Consider the following 21,655-nt stretch of genomic DNA (forward strand, 5'->3'; position numbering starts at 1 on the left):
AACAGTAAGTGCAAAGATCACAAGGCAGGGTGTGTTTGAGGCACAGCAAGGGGCCAGTGTGGCTGAGCAAAAGGAAAGAGGGAGAGGACTCAGAGCGGTAGCTGGGGCTGGAGAACATAGGGCTTTAGGCCCTGTGAGAATGATGGCTTTTATGCCGAGGTTGTCAGGGAAGTCATTAGAAGCAGAGCATTTGAATGGAGAAACGACGTGATCTGACTTTTATTTTAAAAGAGTTGTTCTGCTGCTGTGTTAAGAATAGCCTGTACTGGGACAAGGGTGGAGGCAGAAAGGCCAGTTAAGAGGCTGTTGCAGCCATCCTGGTGAGGGATGGTGGTTTGGACCGGGGAGATGGCAGTGGAGGCGGTGAGGAGTGGTCAGAGTCTGGATAATGTGAAAATAGAGTCAGCTGGGTTTGCTGGTGGATTGCAATGTGGAGTGTGGTAGGGGTCAAGAACGAGTAAGCTTGCATTTCTGAGCAGAGAGTAGGAGGAGCTGACATTAGTTGAGAGGGCTGCTGGAGGCGCAGGCCTGGGGGCGTGGGTGTTTATGTTGGGATGGGAAGCGGGGCTGGAATCAGGAGGTCAGGTTTGGAACTACTAAGTTTGGGATGCCTATTGACATCCAAGTAGTCATCTCTCTGGAATCTGGGGCGGTGGTCTAGGCTGGAGATGTAAATTTGGGACTTGTTAGCAAATAGATGGTATTTATAGCCATGCGACTGGGTGAGATCAACTGGGGATATAATATGGAGGGAAAAGAGGACCAAGGACCCAGCCCTGGGCACTGTAATTTTTAGAGGCTGAAAAAATGAGAAGGAACCAGTTGGAGATAGAGAAGGAGCAGTGTCTGGGGAACCCAGTGAAGAAACGACTGAGAGTTCAATCCATATGAGGATGGAGGCTTGGCCACTGCATTTACAACACAGCAGCCATTGTTGGCCTCAACTACAGTGGTTTTGGGGAGGGATGGGGCTAATCCTGAATGGAGCAGGTTCAAGAGAAGATGGAAGAAGGGGCAATGGGGTCTTCCAGTGTAGACACCATTGAAGAAGGGTGCTGCAAAGAGGAGAGGGAAATGGGGCAGGAGTTGAAAAATGCGATTAAGCAAGGATTTTTTGTGTGTGTTTTAAAGATGAGAGAAATTGCTGCAGGTTTGTATGATGATGGGATTGATATGACAGAGGGGCACACAATGAAGAACGTATGCTTCACGGGTCAGAGGGAGGGGAAGGAGTTCTGAAACAGCATCCTGGGGGCCGTGAGGGGGAAGTCCTGGTGCACAGGAGGGGCTCGGCCTGGATAGCAGCGGGAGATCTGCTGGCAGAGTTGGTGGAAGGCCAGGCGGACAGGCACAGGCAGGCAGGGGCAGAAGCGCCAGGAGTGTGCACTTGAGTCCAGGCCAGCAGTGCAGAGCAGGACAGAAGCAGAGGTGCTGCAAGGTTGAGAAGAAAGGAAAAGGTACAAAATAGTCACCCACAACTGAGGAAGTGAATAGGCCAGGGGAAGACAGTGGGTTTCTGGGAAGCAACAAGTGCCCATGTGAAGGAAGAGACAGTCTGTGTAAAATGAAGGAAAGTTATAAAGTTTAAAGTGAATTAAAATGTAAACTTAGTATTTTGAAATATAAAGTGAATTCACTGTAAAATGATTTAAATTCTTTAATGGCATGATTCCTCTTTTCTGAAACTTCCACTGATTCCTTTTAAACCCATGATGAAACCCAAACACCAAAGCAGCTGGTGTTCCCATTGCTCTTCTCCCTACCCACTCCTGCTTCCTGCCCACCAGCTGCCAGCTCAGCCCTGGGTGGTCTCCTCTGGGTCCTCCAGCGCCTCTGAAGTCTGTAGTTTCCATTCACTCAGTTTCCTTTGTTTTTCCTTTACCTAAGCTCCATCTTCCCCTGACTGCCCTGCTCTCCTGTCTCTGCATTTTCATTATGCTTTAGGTGTAGCACACGCTGAACAGTGGATTGTTTTCTGATTATTTTACTGGGAGAACCTCGTTTCCTCCATAGATTGGATGAGCCTGAGGTCAAGGGCAGCTCTCCTCCTAGCACTGGGCATCTACAAATATTTGACAAATTAACTAAGGTGAGAAAAAGAAGACAAGGCTGGCTGCTGAGGCCCGGGCAGGGCTTACTTCTCATGGCCCTGGTAATGTTCAAGGCCAGAACTGCACAACTGCACCTTTGCAAATTCCATTCAACAGCTATTAAAAAAAGGCGCCCAGGTCAGAGCGACATATAATTCTCTCTAGCCTTCCCCTTTCGCAGCTCTTCAAACACTGGATGGATTTAAGTGGAATTGCAAGATCTGCAAGGGAGGCCGGTGGTGTTTGTATTTCCTCTGTGATAGTTACCGGTGAACCAGAGAATCTTCAGCTTCCTGAAGCTGGCAGAGATGTGACCCGTATTGAGGTCTCTCTACCCCCTAGGTGGCATCAAATTGAGCCCTGCACAGTTATTAGAGGGATAATGGGATTCATTTCAGCAAGGACTGCCTGGCTGGGGCCGAGCTTATTTTAATTTTCAATGTTAATAAACTTGTGGCTATTGCTTTTTTCACACCGATGTGCCTCACACCTCATTTCGCCGGCACATTAGGCAATTACCAGCAGTGCCTCTGTTCCCAGCACCTCTTAAACACGGAGCAATTATGCTTATTTGGTGAATGATGATGAAACTTGGAGGAGGCAAAGGCACTGGCATAGAACTTTCCTTCCAGCTTCATCAGGTGTGCACTGATGAAGCACCCCGCTCAGTGAAAAACTGGGCTGTGACTCCAGTCTTCATGATAGCAGAGATATGGGGACTGTTGCCTCGTGGTCCCCAGCGTAAGCCCACCAGCATGCCACCTGAGCCAGCCCCGCTGACCCAGACTCAGTCCCCCCAGTGCTGGGCTGTGAAAACAGACCATTCAGCTTGGGAAATGAGCTGATAATGCTCTTCGTCTATCTTGAAATGGGAAGTTTCCAATAGGTCTTAAGTGTGTATTAATGCACGAGAATAATGATCCCTTTATTTACAAAGTTGTTTAATTCCTCACTTCTGTGGTCCTTGTGGGCCTGAGTGGATTTTTCATTTACCAAATTTCTCCATGATTTTCACAGCTGCTTAAACAACCCTTGTCTTCCCCCTTCCCAATCCTTTGACTGATAGAAGAGCAAAGCAATTGCCAGGCTGACTTCCAACTCCATTTGCAGAATCTTCCTAGTTTGAAGAATGGGTTCATGTGGGGGGCCAGTGGGCCAGTGTGTGGACTGGAGTCAAGACCCGGACATGGCTGTGCATCCAGAGAGCAGTGCCCTCGCCCTTGGCCGATGACACTGCTCCCCTCCGCTCTGTGGTGGCCTCACTCCACTCCACAGTCCTCCTCTGCCTGACCCAGTTATCGCCCAAGGCTAGCCTGCTTGCCCCCAGTGTCCCCAAATCACTGCTTCCTACTCAAAAAGTTTCAGTCATTTGCAGTGAGGGATGGGCTGTGCATATGAGTCCTTTCAGAATGGCGTGTTTCTGGGTTCCTGGTTCCAGGGCCTTTCAAGCTGAAGTTTGCTACATGTTAGTGGTACTGACGCAACTTTAGTGGGTTGCAACTCAAGCCTTTTTTTTTTTTTTTTTTTTTTAAGAAATGAAAAAGAGGCTGAGCATAGTGTCTTCCACCTGTAATCCCAGCACTTTGGCAGCCTGAGGCAGGTGGACCCATTAGCCCAGGAATTTGAGACCAGCCTGGGCAATATAGGAGATTGTGTCTCTATAAAAAAATTTAAAAATTAGCTGGGCATAGTGGCACGTACCTGTCATCCCAGCTACTCAGGAGCCTGAGGCAGGAGGATTGCTGGAGCCCGGGAGGTCGAGGCTGCAGCGCGCCATGATTGTACCACTGCACTCCAACCTGGGCAACACAGGGAGACCAGGAGAGACAGAGAGTGAGAGAGAGAAAGAGAGAGAGAGAGGAAGGAAGGAAGGAAGGAAGGAAGGAAGGAAGGAAGGAAGGAAGGAAGGAAGGAAGGAAGGAAGGGAGGGAAAGAAAGAAAGAAAAAGAAAGAAAGAAAGAAGGAAAGAAAAAGAAAGAAAGAAAGAAAGAAAGAAGAAAGGAGGGAGGGAGGAAAGGAAGGAAGGAGAGAGAGAAAGAAAGGAAGAAAGAGAAAAGAAGGGAAAATATCAGAGTGCACGGTGAAGGGAAGTATTGTTTTGCTAAGGTCTTGTCGTGTTTTATTCATGGAACAACTAGTTATTGAATAGCTATTCTGTAGCCGACTGAGTTCAATGAACTGGTTTCAGTTATATGTTTTTCTGTCTACTTGTAGGTACATGTCTACTGGATCACAGTAAAAAGTCTATCTCTGAAGTAGATGGATGTAAAATACCTTGGAGAATCTGAGGTGTCGTTCCCAGCACTCTCTAGGACCTGAGACTGACTCTGGCTCCAAGGCTCTCAGCTCTGGTCTTTCAGTGCTCTTGGTTGCCCCATGCTTGCTGGGCAGGATTCAGCATATGTGATTTTAAAGATATTTTTATGCGCTTCCTCCTGGCGGGCAGAGGCTGGGGCCAGGCATCAGGAAGCACATGGTTCAAAGAGAAGGCAGTCACGGACTTAGGTGGCAGGGACCCCAGGTAGCACACGAACATCAGGACCTCCAAACCAAATGATGATGGGCTTGAACCCCTTCATTCCGACGAGTCTCTGTTTAGGGAAGACATTTTTGTGCCCAGAATCAGTGAGATCCTCTGTGGGGTGGGCTGGCCAGAATTTCTAAAAGCAGTACTTACGAAGACTGTTTTTAGCCCTTGGATAGTTTCAGATGGTCTCTGTGGCATTTACTACAATCACAAATGGGAAAGCCAGCAACATGAAGAAGCTTCTGTTTTCTGACTTCAGAAATTCTGGATTGGCGATGACTGTTTCGGGAGACCTTGCAGGAGAGTTTCCCCATGTTTCTTGGCTGGATTTTTAGCAACATCTCCCAAGTTTCCTTTGGGATCCTTGCCATTCCAAGTGCTGGGCTTGTCATAGGGATGGAGTCTGGACGAGAGCTAGAGTTTGAATCTGAGATAACACTGGGGGTGCAGTAAAGTGTGAAGGGATATGGGAGCCAGCCTTCCATTCAAAGAGGGCCTAAAATTTAGACTTTCGGTGTTATCTTCAAAGTGAGGTTATAAGATAATAGAATGGAAGGAAGAAGGTTTGCGCATAACTTTGTTTCCTATTATAGGACAAAGCTACTGTTAAGTCTTTATAAATTAATATCTTAAAAATTATGCAGTTATATTTTAAATAGCTCTGTTATAATGCATTTTATTTTTTGGTGTTAAAAGCTTTAGATAGTCAAATGTCTATAATTTTTTGTAACTTTAGTTTTGTAACAGACTGAGGTCAATGAGGCTTTGGTTTGATCAGTTTGAGAAGATGGATCCAGGGTATGCCTGAATGTCAATCCCATGAGAACGTTAAGTGGAGGCTATTCTAGAAAAATCATTTCATACCACTCTCTTCGTCAACTAAGGAAAAGGTAAAAGCAAAATCTAATCCTGTTTACCGAGGGCTTTCGACATTTTCAGTGTAGCACTGTAACAGATGATGGGCAACATGTCCCCAGATGGCATCTTCACAAAGTATATGACACAAAATAAATGACACAAAGTATATGACATTATTTTACAAAGTATATGAAGTAATGAGGCGGGGAGGAGAAACCAAATACTCCCCACCACAGCAGCACTGGAAAGTTCAGACATTCTTTCTCCTTTTGATTTACTTTATCTGTTTTTAAAAAATAATCTTTTCCTACTCTAAGTCACATATTCAGAAAACTTGGAAAATCTAAAAATAATTCAAAGCCAAAGAAAAAGAAAAAAATAATCACCCACAACCCTTCCTTTCTCTCTCAGTCCCAGTACCCAGCCAGGCAGGGCGGCCATCACTGGCGGCATGGCACACGCCCTTGCAGTCTATTTCTCTTTATCTTTACAGAGACATGTAGATTGCAAGGGGCATCATTCTTTTCTTCTCCCTGTGTTTCCAGCTGGGGCAATTAAGTGCAGAGTGCAGGACAGTTCTCCAGGTGTCCTTGGACCAACTCAGTTCTCCCTTTTTTTTTTTTAGACGGAGTCTTGCTCTGTTACCCAGGCTGGAGTGCAGTGGTGTGATCTCAGTTCATTGCAATCTTTGTCTCTCGGTTCAAGTGCTTCTCCTGCCTCAGCCTCCCGAGTAGCTGGGATTACAAATGTGTGCCACCGCACTCAGCTAATTTTTGTATTTTTGGTAGAGATTGGGTTTCCCCATGTTGGCCAGGCTGGGCTCGAACTCCTGATAGCAGGTGATTTGCCTGCCTCGGCCTCCCAAAGTGCTGGGATTACAGGTGTGAGCCACTGCGCCTGTCCTCTCCTCCCTTTCTTGCTTACGGTTTGCAAGCATAAACTGCTGAATGTGCTGGGAATGGAACATCCTGAGATAGGGAGGGACTGACTTGAACAGCCCAGCTGTGTTCCAGCACCCCCTAGAAACAAGATGTTTCTTTGCCTTAGCTCCAAATTACGATTTTCCAGTCAAATCTCTTGGTAACAAAGCTGGTATGTTTCTCTCCATCTGACCAACTCCTTAGTCTGTCTCAATTGGTTTCTAACTCCGAGATGAAGAAGTATGATTAATTATCAACCTCTAACATAGACTTTAAAGAATTGCACTATTCTACCACATGTTGTTTTGTACTTTGCTTTTTTCACACAGAAATAAATCACAAACAGTTTTTTCATGACAATAACTATTTTGTCTACAGCATGACTTAATGGCTGCATTAACCCAACATATAGATGTGCTATACTTTACCTAATCAGTTCTCTTCTTCAATTTAGGCTGTTTCCAGTTTTTAAAAAAGTTACAAATAGTGTTACAATCAATGCTCTTATACTTTAGACCTTAATATACATCTCTGATTATTTGTGATAAAATCTTAGAGTTGGAATTAAGGTGTATGCGTAATATTGAGACTTTTTAAAAAAATGGCTTTATTGAGGTGTAATTGGCCTACAATAAATTGCACATATTTAAAGTGTACACTGTGATATGTTTTAACATATATTTGCATCCACGGAATCATCATCGCAATCAAGATAGTGAACATACTTATCACCCTTGTGTCCCTTTGTAATCCCTCCTTCCTCCTGGCCCACCCACCGTGTCCTGAAGCAACTACAGATCTGCTTTCTGCCACTATAGATGAGTTTGCATTTTCTGGAATTTCATATAGATGGAATTGCACAGTATATGCTATTGTTTGTCTGGTTTCTTTCATCCAGTATACTTATTCTGAAATTCATCTATGTTGTTGAGTTTATCAACAATGTATGAATAGAGCGCAATTTATCCATTCACTTGTTGATGGCTATCTGGATTATTTCTGGATTTAGAGGATTAGAAATAAAGCTGCTATGAACGTTTGTGTCCAAGAGTTTGTGTAGACTTCAGTTTTCATTTCCCTTGGGTAAATACCTACAAGTGTAATGGTTGGGTCATATGGCAAGGTGTATGTTTAACTTCTTAAGAAACTACCAAGCTGATAAGGCATTGTGCCATATTAAAAGTTTTGATATTGGTAGGGCGCGGTGGCTCATGCCTGTAATCCCAGCACTTTGGGAGGCCGAGGCAGGCGGATCACGAGGTCAGGAGATCAAGACCATCCTGGCTCACAAGGTGAAACCCTGATTCTACTAAAAATACAAAACAAAACCAAAAAAATTTAGCTGGGCGTAGTGGTGGCACATGCCTGTAGTCCCAGCTACTCGGGAGGCTGGGGCAGGAGAGTGGCATGAACCCAGGAGGTGGAGCTTGCAATGAGGGGAGATCACGCCACTGCATTCCAGCCTGGGTGACAGAGCGAGACTCTGTCTCAAAAAAAATTAAAAAAAAAATAGTCTTGATATTTAATTTAAAATAATGCAAGTGAATTTGCATTAGTCTAAAGTGCCCTTGGACTAAGAGCGTAGGATCATAGGACAGGGGATCTAGAATATACTTGATAGTGTTCATCCAGTTCTTTGCTTTACTAAAGAGGAAACAGTGATCCACAAAAGCAAAGTGAGTTTTCCAACATCTTTCAGCTTACAGGCTAGTCTCTTTACTCTTCTATAAGACCTTGCGATCTGGGAGCAATGCTACCATCATGTTGCAATTTCCCAACATAACCTGTATTATGGCCACAAGGGCTCAGATTTCACCTTGCATGTTACATAACTTTGGGCATGCAACATGTTTTGAAATTGGAGAATTTGTGAAGACCTGGAGTAAAGAGAATCAAAAGGGTAATAAGTATAATCTACAGGAAATCATATTTGACCACTCACAGTATCAACACCAATGCAACAGCAAGTAAAATAAAAATGTGCTATTATCGTGGATCCTTGGAGCATGGAGGAGGCCCACCTAGTTTCTGAACAAACTGATGGACCCAAAGATTCAGACCACTGAGCAGCCCATTAAAAGTGAAGACAACAGCAGCACCATTTACCCAGCTGCCTTGGCTTAACTTCCTAGCACCCACTTCTTATTATCATATTCATAAGCGTGGCCTCTAATCAGTCTTCTTAAGTAAAGTTAACAAGTATATGTGTGCACTCTCTTGAAATTGTTTTGCTTAGCCTAAGAAGCTGTCATGGGGTTGAGAAGGCTGCCGCTTTAACCAGATTTCATCTCTGTGTGTCACTGCTCATGTCAAAGTAAAAATGCGCTCAGACATAAGAGTTGTCCTGCTTTCATCAAGAGCGCCAGCCTGCCTGAGCCTCGTTCCACTTGGTTAAGCTTGTTATTTAAATTGTTAAAATTGAGACATCGGCAGTAAATTTCAGAGAAGATATAACAATTATTAGATACAAGCTGGGCTCTTGTACTTGAGAATATCCCATGCCCTCCATCCACCAGCAGAATTAGCCACAAATAATTTACAATGGTTTCTCTAAGAAGTGCACCCTGTAGTACTTGGACGGCATTAAATCACAGTCTGTCCCCAACTGGATCATATTTCTAACTTTAAGATAGATTTGGTTCCAGTCAGCAGAGTGGCGGGACACTCCAGAGGCCACCTTTTAATGCCTATAACTCTTGAAGAGCTGAGTGAGGATCCTGAAGCTGTCTTCTGTCTACAAGCTTTGTGTTTGGGTAATTTTATACACCAGGCATTGGAGCCACAATCCGGAACAATCGTCCTGTAAGGATGAGGAGAAGTAAAAGCCAGGAGGCTCTCTGAGTGACCTTGTGCCACTATAAGAGCACTTGACCTTGTGGTTATTGTGTGCTGTGCCCTGTCTGACTGTGCCCAGGCAAAGGTGGGAGGGAAGGGATAAGAATGGATGAAACTTGGGAGTCTACGGATAGATCATCAGAGGCCACCTGGTCTGACTTCTCCAGCCTCCTTCTCAGTGAAGGAGCCCCAATAAGGACATAATTATTTAGGAGTTGATTCGTTCTTTTGACTTTAAGATCAACAGAAATCCCCAGAGTTGGTTGTTGTTTTTGTTGTTGTGTGACAGGAATGACTCTCAAGCCAAATGTCTCCCAAAGTCAGTACTTGTGGAATGGATTGCTTGGACACAAATGTAGTACTTGACATTTAGTGATGCTAAATATCATCAGAGTGATGAAACTTCATCAAAGTGATTTTGGTCCATTATTTAGTGAAGCTAAATTTCATCAGAGTGATTTTGGTCCATTATTTCTATTAATGAAAATATTTGTAAAGTTTGAACCTGACATTTGGTGTGTCAGATTGTATATTCTTTAAATTTCTGTATATTTGTTCAAATCATAGAGAAAAATAGTAATTCCAGAGCTGGGAGAAAACTTGCACATTGCCAATCCAATCCTCTCTTTTTAAAAATCAATAAGCTAAGAACTAGCCAGGCCAAATCACTTTCCCAAAGTCATATATCTAGATAGTGGCATTAAACTACAAATGCTCTTTGAGTATATGTTGTCTTGTTATTTGAAAATTCATCCCACTATAAAATAAGCACGCATTTCTTCATTTTATTCATAAGACTATTCTATAAAATAAAAGGTATATATAAATAAACATACCTTTCTAAGGTCAGCACCTGGTCTTGGCTTTTCCTGCTGCATTATCCACTCCCAAGGCATCACCTGAGATCTTCTTACCTGTACTGCCTGGTTTATTTTCGGGAATTGGCTTATGTGATTATGGAGGCTGGCAAGTCTAAAATCTGCAATGTGGACCAGCCTGAGACCTAAGACAGCCGATGGTGCAGTTACAGTGTAAAGACTGGTAGAGGGTAACTGATTCAAACATTAGTCTCATCCAAAAGCACCCTTTAAGTGGACACATAAAATTAACCATGACAAGGGGTTAATACCCTTTGAAACAAAATTTCCACTATTGAGGTATGGGAATCAGAGGATAAATTTTCCTTCTTGTCCTCCCCTGTTCTCCACCCCACCAGTCGCCTTTGCCCTTACAGATGGGCTGAAATGCAGTAATTCCTACGGCCGCTCTGAAGACCACCTGCACAACTGAGCAAGAGGTTGTGCTTACATGTAAGGTGAGCCCAGCTTGATATCTCACCTCCCTTTTTTCCCTTTTTCCCTGACTCACTCCTTCTTTCCCTCACTTTTGCATTCCTTGGATGCAACAAAGCTTCAGTACATGAACTTTGGCCTCAGGCTTCATTTTCCTGGGAACCTGGCCTACTATATCTGATTAACTAGCAGCCCCCTCCCTTTTTTTTTTCTCTTTTGAGACCGGGTCTTGCTCTGTCCCCTAGGCTGGAGTGGAGTGGCCTGATCATGGCTTACTGTAGCCTCAACCTCTGGGGCTCAAGTGATCCTCCCACCTCAGCCTCCCAAATAGCTAGGATTACAGGCGTACACCACCATGCCCAGATAATTTTTATTAAATTTTTTTTTTTTTTGGTAGAGATGGGGTCTTGTTTTGTTGCCCAGGCTGGTCTCAAACTCCTGGGATCAAGTGATTCTCCTGTCTCAGCTGCTCAAAGTTCTGGGATTACAGGTATAAGCCACTGCACACAGCCTGCAGACCCCTTTTCAAACCTGATTAACTGCCAGAAGCCCATTGTACAAAATACACACCCCCAACATTGCACTCATATAATTTCAAGATCCTCTTACTGCAACCTTTCAGTTGCTTCCCTCTGAACCTTTTAAAAACCAGTTGTATATTATGTCTTGAGCTTTAGTGTCAGGTACTATTATTACCACTTGTTCATTGAATCTGAACTTTAACTTTGTCAGCTTGACTCACATAGCCCAAATCAATCCTCTCTGTCTAGACAAAACAATTTAACTTTGTAACTGACCAATTACATAGCACTTATTTATTGGAAAATTCGTAAGTTCAGGGCATGGTGAGGGGTATGAAGAATAAAAGGCATAATTTCTGCTCTCAAAATGCTCACAGTTTACCAAGTATTTTTGCTTTCGGTTCCCTCATCAAATTGAAAATATATTTACCAAATTAGACATTTGAAATAATTTTATAAGGTCTGTTGATCAACATCTTCCAAAATTCGAATGCTCTGGTTGGAGCCATTACAAATCTTGGTGAGCCAGCAGGTGCAAACCAAGCTTGGGGACTGCAGAGGAAGAAAGAGGCAGTAGCTGGAGGCAGTGAGAGACCTCAGCAGGTTTAAGGAAGCTTTTTTCTCTCAGGCTGGATGCTATTTTAAGGAGACTTGAAGGGGGCAGAGCCACACACACTACAAAAATGGCAAGCCATCCATAGACAACATTGGCTCTGAAATATACAGAATAATTGTTTTTTTAGTGGTATACTTATAATCTTAAAACTGTTTAAGCCAATGGTATGATGAAATTACAGTCAGTTTCTGAAGCACAGCAGGACTTACAAGATGGAGGAGAAATCTGATGGCTAAAATTCGGTTGTAGAGTTTTCCAGCATTTTCCTGCTATCTGGCTACCAGAGAGGCACAGATAATCCAAGTGAGTAGTGTAATTGGTAGTTGGTGAGAAGTCTTCTGTTTTAGATACACATCTCAGCCGTTTTGCACTTTTTTTTTAACCATATTTTTGAGTCTATAAAAACAAAATGTAGAGCTGGGTGTGGCGGCCCATGGCTGTAATCCCTGCATTCTGGGAGGCCAAGGCAGGAGGATCCTTGAGCTCAGAAGTTCAAAACCAGACTGGGCAGCATGGCAAAACCCCATCTCTACCAAAAATACAAAAAATTAGCTGCACATGGTAGCGTGTGCCTGTAGTCTCAACTACTCAGGAGGCTGAGGTGGGAGGATCGCTTGAGCCTAGGAGGTGGAGGTTGCAGTGAGCCGAGTTTGTGCCACCGAACTCCAGGCTAGGTGACAAAGAGAGACCCTATCTGAAAAAGAAAAGAAAAAAGATGCAGATAGACTCTTTTGAAATAAAGGACTAGACAGAAAACCTTTATGAACAATGTATTCCCTGAATTACAGAGGCACTATCTTAACATATCCCTGAACTGTGAAAAATTATTATAAGATCTAATATCTTTAAAAACACCCTTTTGTTTTATTTTGCCTTTTGATAATTGGTCTTGACCCTTATTCAGGCAAAACTCCTACTGACTTTCAATTGATTGAGCTGATTTGACTTGAATAAGGTCAGCTACAAATGGTCCCCTTTCTACTCTACATTCTGATCACATGATGCAATGTGTCATAACGCCACAATGATATGTATTGGCAATCTCATACTGGTGATTAATTGCTGGGAAAGTAATTTCCTTATAATTGCACTCGAATGCTTTTGGTGGCCTGACATCATAGGGAGCTCAGGTACACTGGCTCAGTAGGGCCCCAAGAAGCTGATTTAATACTCCCATCCCACCCCACATGAACCCATCTTTGAAAATAATGGGAGCAGTTAACATGTCTTGAATGCTGACACTGCCAGGCGCTATGTAAAACAGTTCGCATGCAGCAGCCTCAGCTCCTGTAATCTTCATGACAGCCCATGGGGTAGGTACTATGAGGCACGTGTTACCGGCCTAGTTGGAGACCACTGGAGAGGTCAGTTATATTGCCCAAGGCCACATAGGTGTTTGGGAGGCAGACACACTGGCTCCAAAGCCCAGCAGAGACCCTGCAACAGCTACCTCATTTTCCTCTCCCACCTGGCCTCCCTCCTCTTCTCCTTCTCCCCCATATCCCAGCCACACAGCCTCTTGCTGATTCGCCAGCCTTCCAAGGGGCTTCCCCGGCTCAGTGCCCTTGCGCTTGCTGTTTGTTCTGCCTGGCCCACTCTTCCTGCTCGCTGTCATGTGGCTGGATTCTTTTCACGTGTTAGATGTCAGCTCACATGTCACCGTGCTGAGCAGGCTGTCCCTGATCACTCCCTGGAAAGTAGGCCTCCTCTCCTGGCTAGCTGGGTTAGTGCCACTTACTATGTCTACTCTCCTTCCTTTCTGGCATTTCTCGCAATCTATACCTATTTTGTTTGGAATAGCATTTTGTTTGTCTCCCACTGGAACGTAAGTCCTGGAGGACAGCTTTGACTTCAGTATCACTCTAGCTCAAGCACCTAGGACAGTGACCAGTGCTTCACAGGTGCTCCACCACTACTGCTGAATGATCAAGGAGCCAAGCTAGTCGGAGCAAAACTGCTGATGGGGTGCCTGGCAGGTGTGTAGCCTGGGCGGGCTCTCCAGGTGGAAGGGAGCAAAGGTGCTGAAGAGGATAGGTGTGGGCTTCAGAAAGCAGACAGCTTTCCAGTAGAGCTTGCTGTTTTTGTGCTTGCCTACTGCCTTGTTCTCTGGTTTCTCCTCTGGGCTTACTCCAGATGCACCCCGTACCTCTCAAGCATTTTCTTGCCCACAGTGGAAATACTTGCCCCTGTGCTAGGAGAGATGTTGAAACCAACTTTCACTGTCTCAGGACTGATGGGGACTGGCGTTTGCTTTACAGGGTCACTGTGAACACCAGACAGTCCAGGAAATCCAAGAAGGCAGCTAACCAAAGGAAATTCAGCATCTGGAAGACTGGACTGAGGTGGGGGTGTACTTGACAGGGATGGACACTGACCACACACCTCCTTGAAAGGTGTCGTGGCTCATTACCAGCCGGTTTTCTTGGTGAGAAGTGACTCGATCCTAATGCTTTGGTGTGAGCCCACTGCCTCAGGAGGACTTGTTGGTCCTAACTAAGTATGAAACCAGTTATTAGATAAAATGTCTTTTTACCCCAAGGTCGGCAGGGAGATGGGAAGGGCCACTTGTATTTGCAGGGTCTGCCTGCTCCCGTTCTTGGCAGCACACAGCAGGGCTCCAGCATCACCAAGCATTGCACATTCACTTTCCAAGTTCAAAGCGCATCCTTGCAGCCTTTCAAGGCGCCTGACATCCTTTCAAGTTCGCCGTTACAAAGGCAAATGCAAATAGAGCACGTTTCGGAGGCGTTGTGTCAGTCAGCCCTCAATCTGTATGTTCTTCCAGACACTGCTTCTCCTGCCTGATTTATTTCATATTAAAAGGGCTGTCAATCTGCATCAAGGGAACAGGTTGAGAAAGAGTGAGTGATGTTTGTCGAGTGGGCTCTTTGTTGTTGTTTGTTATTGTTAAAAATAACGGTCCCCCCATCTTTGTGGCCATATTCCTGACTCACCCCACACAGCTCTCCCCACCCCTGCTTACCTTGTCTGCAGGTATCTACACACCAGGGATATGAATTCCACGTACTAGAAACATTTCCATTCGGAATGTATTTTGTGAGGCTGTGGCAGACCCTTTTTTATTATCCATCAAATATATCTCTTTTTACCATCTGATGGCTTTGGCAACAGGACCATTCTTCTTTCAAATAAAATAAATGTGCCTGCAGCGTGGCAGAATATTCAGCGTTGAAGAGGCTTTGCCCTGGCTAATGCGAGCCGCATTCTGCGGGCTTCATTATGACGGGACGCTAATGATGCACTCTACAGCTCCCCACGGGATTGCTTTATTGTACCAGCTGCATTATTGTTTTATGTTAGTGTATTGATTATTGCCTTCTCTGTCATTTAGGCCAGGTTTTCTTAGTTTTATCTGCAATTTTGGCCTACAAATAGAATTGCCCCATCATTCTGTACTATTAATTTTTGAAGGTGCCTGATACCTTGTGAACCAACCAATCAAGCCTGTCTTCAGTTGCCATGTGAAAACTCTCAAATTACAAAGTCACCAGGAGTCAGACGGTCTCTGAGCATAGAGTCTTAAGCTAGTGGCTTTAACTTGAGTGTGCGTGGGAATTGCCTGCAGGAACTTGTTGAAAGGCAAACTCCTGAGCCCCAACCGAGAAATGTAGCAGGTGTAGGGTTGGGGCCCAAGAAGCTGCCTTTTAAATAATCACTTCAGTGATGCTCAGGAAAAGGCTTGGGATGGGAGTGAGGGTAGAGTCAGGTGGTTGGCGATGAGGGAACTGGCAGGAGGCCACAGACTGTATTCCTTGACCCAGGCTCCACTCTCCCCGCTCCAGGCTGTCTCCTGGCTCCTTCCTTGCCGAGTCTTCTCTCCCCTTGTAATCCCTCTTTTTAGCTCTGCTATCAAGAGGTATTTCAGATGAGAACATAACCACTTAGGAGAAAGGCCCAAATCAGAAATGATATTAATGCTGCTCTCTTCCTTCCAAAAGAATTAGCCACACAATACAATTTTACGGGGAAGAGACAGGAGGGAGAGGGGAGGAAGAAGAAAAATATTCTAGAATAGAACTATATGCAAACCATTGCTCAGTAACAAAGCCCTCCAGGACCTGAGGAAAATGCTGTTTTCAAGGAAGCAACAGACTCACCTCTGTGAGGCTGGGATGGGGGAGAAACCTGAGGCACCCAGGGAGGGCCAGATGCAAGAAGATGCTGCCGTGGGAGGTGTTTTCCCTCCGTTCACAGTTCCACAGACTCCCTTTGCTCTCAGGTAACACCCACTGAAAGGCGGGCCCTGAAGAGAATGAGGCAGATCCATGAGGACCCAATGGGAACTGGGAAGAAAACTCATGGAACACCTACAAATAAATAAATTATATTAAAACCAAAGATAATAAATAACCCAAACTCATTGATTCCACTTATTGTACTGTATGTTACTTTTATCTGTGTCCAGAGGTTATTTACACCTATCATATTTGTACAGTGAAAATACACAATGGTGGGCTACTATGTGTCTTATTCCAATTTTGCATTCAGTGACATCACCTTGGCAACTTGAGATTGACCATGGTAGGAGTATTTACATTGTTGAAATCAGCATATGTTGCGAATCAGTGCTTGATTTATTGTTTTGTTGACTAGACTTAAAAAAGTGATGGAGAAAATGTTTAATGATGCAGATTAAGCTTAAAAGGGTGTCATGTCTGTAGCTGTCACATTATGACTAGCGCAAAAATTTGAGGGAATATTCTTCCAGTATATGGAAACTATTATCTGATTCAGCAAAGACGTCACTCATGTCGTTGATGAAACAATGTAGCTCTAACACATGTCTTCGTTTTTCACTTTTGTTCTACTCATTAATGTAAATGAAAATATCAGCCACTATTCATGTCAGAATTATACTTGTTTATCACTCGCAGCCTAGGATTAGTGTGGATATGAGTTTGTCAAAAATCCGCAAAAGTCTTTTAAGAGATTCAGTTGGCTATATGAAATAACAATAAAGAGAGTCTGCTAATTTTATTTTATTTGTAAATTATGTGCTATACATCCTTCAAATAAGTAAAATTCATAATAAACTTATGTGTACATAAATTTATAGCTTCTACATACAGACAGCTTCTTTCTTCCTGCTTCTTCCCCTCCTCCCTGTGCCAATTATTAAACATTTGCTAGCCCATCACTGCCTTAATTACATTTACAAATGAATCCCAAGTAGGGAGCAAACTTATTCAGGGTCTTATCTCACCTACTGGATGAGGGGCTTCTTGAGTAAAGAGCCCATGTCTGATTCAATCCTTTGTCTGCTATTTTGCCTAGCACAGAGCCTGTGCTCAGTAAGTGCTAAAAATGCTGAACAGATAGTATATCTCAATAGGAGTATGTCAACTAATTGTTAATTCCATAAAATACCCATGGCAAGAGTAAAACACGTAGGCTCCCTGGTCCGTTATAATTTGGGACTAGCAATTAGGATGCAATTGCTGAGACGCAATTGCTGCTTCATTTGCAAGAAGCTCTCTGCTTGTTTACATTTGGGATGGTATCTGAGCCTGGCTCTCCATCCCTCAGCCATCTTTTCTATTTATGGTGCAGTCTTTGAAAGTCACCTTGTGTTTGGTATGCAGTGCCAGTGTGTTGGAGCATGGTGAAGACTGCAGCTGGAATGAAGAAGGAGAGACAAGAAAGAGAAGGTGCAGGGGAGGTGATACTAGTTACACAACTAGCTCATTTCTTTGCCAGGTGCCAGTGACTGTGCTGCATAGTACACACATGGTATTTTGTTTAAACCTCACAATCAGCCTTGTGAAGCCGTATTATCAACCTCATTTTATATTTAAGAAAGTCAAGGTTTAGAGAGGTGAAATAAGCAGATGAGCCTGTAGGAGAGCTGGGATGCACAGAGGTGGGCTGGTGCTGGCTGTGCCTGCTGGGCCACTTCTGTGACTGAATGAGCTTTGGCAACCATGTAGCCCTCTCTTTTCTCATGGCCCCTGGGATCCTGGCCATGGATAATGTTTGGGATTACATTTTGGTATACGTGTACATGAGCCTACCCCAAGGGGATATTTGGGCTTTTTTTTTTTTTTTTTTTTGAGGTTGTTTGTGTTACCAGTACATTGGGGACTTTTCTGGAGTTGCTACAGGGTTCTGCTGTTCTGGAGATGGCTTAATGGTGCCTGTGCTGGGAATTTTCCTGGCTTCTGTCACGGAGGTCAAGTCCTCAGGCCTTGGAGAAAGAGGGGCTCAGAAGGAAGCCTGTCACGTGCCAAGGTTGTCCTTAAAGTACCCAAGAGAAGGAGACTCTGAAATGCTCAAGTGGCTTGTTCCGCTGTTTAAAAATTTTTATTTCCAGGAATTTCCAATTTATATCTGCTCTGATTTTCTCATTGTATTTGAGTGCATTTCCCAGATTAGAGCCTCGGCCTCAGCTCTTGGAGATTCTGTGAATCTTGGGTTATGAGACGTTCTCAAGTGTATTAGCAGAGAAATATTATGTTCCCAGAGGGCTCTGCAAGCCTCCCAGCACCCTGGCACCCAAGTGTTCACTGGCCAGGCCAGAAAGTGTTGGTGTATGAGTAGCCCACCATCTGGATGAGTGGCTGCTTCTCCCCATACAGGTCTAATTGCAGTGGTATTTCCTAATCCCTCACTAATTCCTGTGATATTTGCTGCCATAATGTGTCTCACAATGAACTCGTTTGGTATTAATGTGAATGTAATATGCCATTCCATAGGAATTCTGCCCTAATTTAGCATTCATTAATGTCCACTTATTGTAAAGTGGTACAGAAAACACTTTATCACCCGTAAACTGGCAAAGCAGTTTCTCTGTGTGTGTATGTATGTTGTGTGTATCATTTAATGAGGTCCCTGTGAACTTGAGAACCCTAGTAAATATAAACTTCATATAAAGTCCCAGGTCATAAATCAAGCAACGATTGCAAATGACCTTACCATATAAAGGGCAAATGTGCTTGGTCCCATCAAAGGACTTAGATCTTTTGCAGTGTCCAAGGACATCCCAATGCTTTGTTCCAATGACCCCATATCAAAGGTTCCTTCAGCCATATGTATTTCCTGAGTTCTGCTAGGAGCTCCTAAATTCCTTCCACTGACCATTTGTTGCGTTTCTAACCTGACAACCCCTCCCAGGGACAGCCACGTTTGCCTCCCTTGCTCATGGGATTTTTCCTCTGTGACACTTCTGAACACTAAGTGAACCAGTGCTTTTTGAACCCATCCCACTTAGAAGCTAAACTCCTGTCTCAATAGTTTCAGCTAGATTTAAGATCAAAGGCAGAGGTAAAAGTCAGTGTAGCAATGCAAAGCATTAATCTCCTATGTCAGATGCTTTCACTGTTGCTTTTTTAAAAAAACATTTCAATAGCTTGACATATTATTCATTTATATGCAATAGGAAGAATTTACTTTGCTTCATACTGTATATTTACCACTGCATCGTTCTGGGATTTCTTTTCTTTTCTTTTTTTTTTAAACAAAGGTCATCTGTGTACTAAAAATAATCCCAACAAAATAAACGCAACACACCACACCCCCGCTCTTCTTCATCCTTTTGATACCATTTTCTCTGTGATGTAACTGAGTGATTTTGCAGCAGAAAGCTCCAAAAATTAAACCTGAACTTTCCAAATAGCTTCCTAATAACCGTTGCCCAAATCAATGGGGCTCCATGAATATTTTGACACAGTTTAAATGGGTTTGTATCCTCACCACTGAGATCTGGTGATTTAGCCTGTCAGGCTGCAAATGTGGAAATATCACCTCTCACTGAGCAAAGTCCAATATCTCATTAGAAATGAAAATAGAAGAGAAGGGAAGCACAAATGCTGTCAGTGGCGGTGAGGAAAGAAATTAAACCTCCGGAGGCCTGTATATCTTATACAAAAGATTATGCACTGCCAGGCTATATAAATCATGCCAGGGCTCTGGGGCTGCAATGGGCTAGAAAATAAAAAACCATAAAAGTGTCATATTGAAATACAGTCACTGAGAATTCTTTTATGATGAGTCTAAATTCGCCTGACATTCTCGCAAATTCAGGGGCCTGCGTGGGTTGTTTATCCCCGGCCTTTCTCTGTCAGTCACGAAGTCCCAGTTTCCACAGCAAATTATTCTAAACAGGGCTTATTATCAAGGCATAAAAAAGTTAAAACACAGATGGCTGGAGAGTTCCTGTTTAATTTAAATGCCCTGTGGCCCACATCAATGTGAGTCTGTCTTGGCCTAGATTTACTATCAATAAATTGGCTGCACTTATTAGATGGCAGAGCCCTAAGATGTTGGTGGGGAGTATTTCAAATGGAATTAACATGAAGAGATGCAGAGCTGTATCCTATCATCTGTGAAATATGGAGAAGGACAAGCAATACATAAACAGGTATGACCACTCGCACCTGGGTCTACATGGGCCAGCATGCCTCCACCAGGATGAAGAGCCTCGCCTGTCATAGGAATTAATTACCATCTCAGGCTTAATTACCAGTGGCATTTTCTCCCTGAGTTCAAAAAAGTTTTGTTTTGTTTTAAATAAACAATTGGTATAACACAACCAAATGGAGATCCAGATTTTCAGAGCAAGTATAAGAAGTTTGGGCCCGGAGAACGAACAGGATACGTACAAGCATTTGATTTGGAATGACACACCGCCGGTTTGGGAAGATACGGGCCGGCTCTCTTCTTGGCTAATTTATGTTTCAGCACCGCTTGTGCATCAGCTAGTCAGTCAGTGACACCGTCAGGTTTCTTGGTGTGCTGAGGACACTGCAGTGGGTGACTGGGCAAGTTGAGGAGATGCAGAAAAGGCCCTTGAGGCAAACTGAGCCCAGGGGATCTGAGCTGGGCGTGGAGATGAACAGAATTCTGGGTGCACCAAAAGTTGCCATTAAATGTCCTTTTTATGTGAAAGGACAACTGCAGTGTGGCACCATGGCCCTGGGAGAACGGGAGCTTCTTTTGTTTTTTGAGACAGGGTCTCATTCTCTCACCCAGGCTCATTGCAACCTCCACCTCCCGGGTTCAAGTGATTTTCCCACCTCAGCCTCTCCAGTAGCTGGGACTAAAGGTGCACGCCACCACACCTGACTGATTTTTGTATTTTTTGGTAGAGACGGTGTCATCATGTTGGCCAGGCTAGTCTCAAACTCCTGACCTCAGGTGATCCATCTGCCTCCTAAAGTGCTGGGAGGGGCTTCTTAACCATCAACAGAAATGGGCTGGAGCCAGGAAGACCTGGGTTTCAGTCTCAACTTTGCCTTTCAGTAGGTGGTTGCCTGTGAGTTTGTGGCAAATTACTTGATTTCTTTGATGTCCGATTCATCTAGGGAAGAAACGAATAATCTGATTTACCTCTGCAGGTGCTGGTAAGGATTAAATGAGAAGATATGTGCAGACCCAACATGGTGCCGAGCACACTGTAATGGTAACTATGGAAGCCCCGTCACTCCCACCCCTGTCTTACTACACAATGATGGTGGTCTCCTCTCTACCTGAGTCAGACCCATTTAAGGAGATGTGGAAGGAGAAATGCTCCAGGCTCCACCATGTTTCCCAAAAAGAACAAAATGAATGGGGACAAGCCATGAACTTGGTTTTATCACTCTCCTGCATGGTCTGGCTTTAGGGGAAGAAAGCAGACCAGGGAGGAAATCTGCAGGGTTGAGCTACTCTTCTCCCCCAGGGTTACTTCTCAGGCTTTTGCACAGGCAATTCTACCTGCACATAAAATTTCCATAACCCCAGGAAACAAAGCAAGTCCAGCAAATGCTTGGCTAACTGCTGGCAACCAAGGACTTCTGAGATTTTTGCTTATAAGGTTCACCCCAGTTCATGCTTTCAAATGCCCTTGTCACTCTGCAAAGCCAGCTTCCTTCAAGATTTGTAACTTGGCTTTGGTCAAATATAACTTTGAAATTGAATGCTGTATCTCAAGATTGATGGCCCAATAGGCATCAAGACCACATTTGTTTCCTGCCTAGCACTTTTTCAGAGGAAGAGGGA

The 21,655-nt window shown here is 44.0% G+C and overlaps 1 long non-coding RNA gene across 4 annotated transcripts in view; it reads left to right on the plus strand.

The window, feature by feature from the left end:
* LOC103882953 overlaps positions 1-21,655 on the plus strand; it is a 65,388-nt gene that overhangs the window by 37,027 nt on the left and 6,706 nt on the right. For 2 of the 4 annotated variants that reach the window (XR_002520998.1, XR_001900847.3), the window contains exons 3-4: positions 10,447-10,545; positions 13,918-14,518. This is a non-coding gene — a long non-coding RNA (uncharacterized LOC103882953). Of the gene's footprint in view, positions 1-10,446; positions 10,546-13,917; positions 14,519-15,899; positions 16,730-21,655 lie in introns of those variants that run through there. The other 2 variants (XR_001900850.2, XR_004183237.1) reach the window with 2 other exon arrangements.

Source organism: Papio anubis, chromosome 4 (assembly GCF_008728515.1).
Source record: "Papio anubis isolate 15944 chromosome 4, Panubis1.0, whole genome shotgun sequence".
In the NCBI taxonomy this organism is placed as follows: Eukaryota; Metazoa; Chordata; class Mammalia; order Primates; family Cercopithecidae; genus Papio; species Papio anubis.